Below are 2,474 nucleotides of genomic sequence, written 5' to 3'. Positions count from 1 at the left end.
GCCTTGTTCAGAAATTACATAAATATATAAAATAATTTATTCTTTTAACTATATAAAATTCTCTGATTCATATATATTATGAACTTATAAAATATATTAATAACAGAGTTTTAAAATTTAAAAATAAAACTAAAAACAATCATATATTATTAATTAAAATCCCATAAAAGCATATAAATCTATGGTTGGAACTAAATCCCATAAAAGCAAAAACATGCGGCCATTGGATCACGCCTTGGGAAAAGTGTGAAAGAAAATGCGGTAACTTACAACTTGTAATAGCAGATTAGTACCGTTTTTAGTATACAGTGTCCAACATTCTGATTTAGGGTTTTTAACAATTTCCTTTTCTTCATGCAAAATTTGAAAACTATACTAAACATTACTTAAAATTTGCTTCAAATCGTGGGTGTTGTCTATATATATAAACCGTTGATTCTCATAATTGAATATCAAATCTCTAATTTTATGATTAAAAATAAGTTAAACAATCACTACATCTCACTTCATGATTAAACATATATATTCTATATAGATCTATTTTTTTATATATCTTAATTTATATCTTAATTTAAAACATAAAAATTTAAGATTTTCAGGTGTTTTTAAACTTGATCTAACATTAATCTTTATTTTTTTCAATATTAAGTTAAACAATTGCATTTCTAAAGTTGAGCTTAATATGATCTTTAATGAGATTTTATATATCAAATTTAAATTCGATTATTGGATCCCATATACTTTAATGAGACTTTTATATATCAAATTAAAAATTGATTTTTGGGTTTCCTTAATTTTAAGACTCAAATCAAATCTAAATTGAGTATGTTGAGTTTAATTGAACCTTTTTCTTAAGTAAAAGCTTTATTCATCTTTAACCATGGACAAATTATAACATCCTCCAAGTCCAAAAGCACCATACAAATATCCAAGATAATAGCACCAGTGACAAAAAAAGCCAACATTCAAATAAAAGAAAAAAGAATGAAACAGACCATGGTAGAATATAAAGGGAATAAACAGATCTATCTACTCCGAATTTTGCCAGCTTATCTTCATATCCATTATTGGCTTTAGAGATCAGCTTAATTTCTCAATTACCCCCTAAAAGAAGTTAGAGCTATGCAAATAAAATTGAGCACTGTCAGAAACAGTGACATCAGTAGTGGTAATTACTTCAAGAACTGATGAAGAATAAAGAACACAATGATATGTTTACGTAATTCGGTTTCTCTAAGTTTGCAGGGTTTTCTCCAAAGACATAATCCACTATCTTAACATCTCATACTACAAGTGATTACAAGCTTTAACACTCACCAGATTAACAACCTCACTTTTGCACTTAAAATCTAGATCACTCTCTCATAAGTTTCCCCCCTAAAGATTTAGGTTGAAAACCAAGTAATTTACTTGTTTTCACACTTCATACACTTACAATGACAAGTTTCTTACTTAAGAAAAGTACTAAAATTCTTAGTACATCACCTATACAAGTCTCCTTAATTTAAAATCATTCAAGGCTTGCAAACATATGAAATCAATTACAATCAATCTTTCCAATAAAATAGTTGGATAATAAGTTCGATGAATATCTTCAATAAGCCCAGGATATGTCTTCAAATCTTCAGGATATGCTCCAAGTTTACTTAATTAGATCCAATCTTCACAAAATAGGGAAGTCAACTTGCTTGATCCAATCCAAACCAATATCAAGGTATGTTCACTACAACAAAACAGGTTTTTAATGGCCTTTTTTGGGCTTAAGCGCCGCTAAAACTATTTGCCTCGTTTTATAAGTGCTGCAAAAAACGTCACGATAGATGACACCGCTAAATTTTGCGCGTTTATGTGGGAAAACGCCGCTAAAGAACATGACCTTTAGCAGCACTTTCCTCACAGACGCCATTATAGAACATGATCTTTAGCGACGCTTTTCTTAAAAACACCACTAAAAGTCATGTTCTTTAGCGGTGTTTTTAGTAAAAGCGCCGCTAAAAGTCATGTTCTTTAGTGGCATTTGTGAAAAAAAGCGACTACCTTTAGCAGATTTTTAACATCACATTTTCATTCATATAAAACCCGAATTGTCAACATAATTTATTGTAACATCAAATCCAACCAAAAATTGCAAATCTAAATTATACTTCAAATCCAACGAAAGAAATATGTATATGGTCTAAATTAATAAATGAAATAACAAAATTTATTATTTTCAAAAGTTATAATGTTAAAATATTCTTACAATCACTATAGGAGAATAAACTTTTAGCGGCCTTTTTTTACCTTTAGAAGCGCCGCTAGAACTACTTGCGGCACTTTCACAAACGCCGCAAAAAACGCCGCTATAGCAGACGCTGCAAAAATTTGCAGCGTTTATTTAAAAAAACGCCGCTAAAGACCATGAACTTTAGTGGAGCTTTTTTCGCAAACGCCACTAAAGACCATGATCTTTAGCGGTGCTTTTCCTGCAAACG

The sequence above is a fragment of the Gossypium arboreum genome, chromosome 10, assembly GCF_025698485.1.
Source record: "Gossypium arboreum isolate Shixiya-1 chromosome 10, ASM2569848v2, whole genome shotgun sequence".
Lineage (NCBI taxonomy): Eukaryota > Viridiplantae > Streptophyta > Magnoliopsida > Malvales > Malvaceae > Gossypium > Gossypium arboreum.
Note: the sequence above shows the minus strand (reverse complement) of the source record.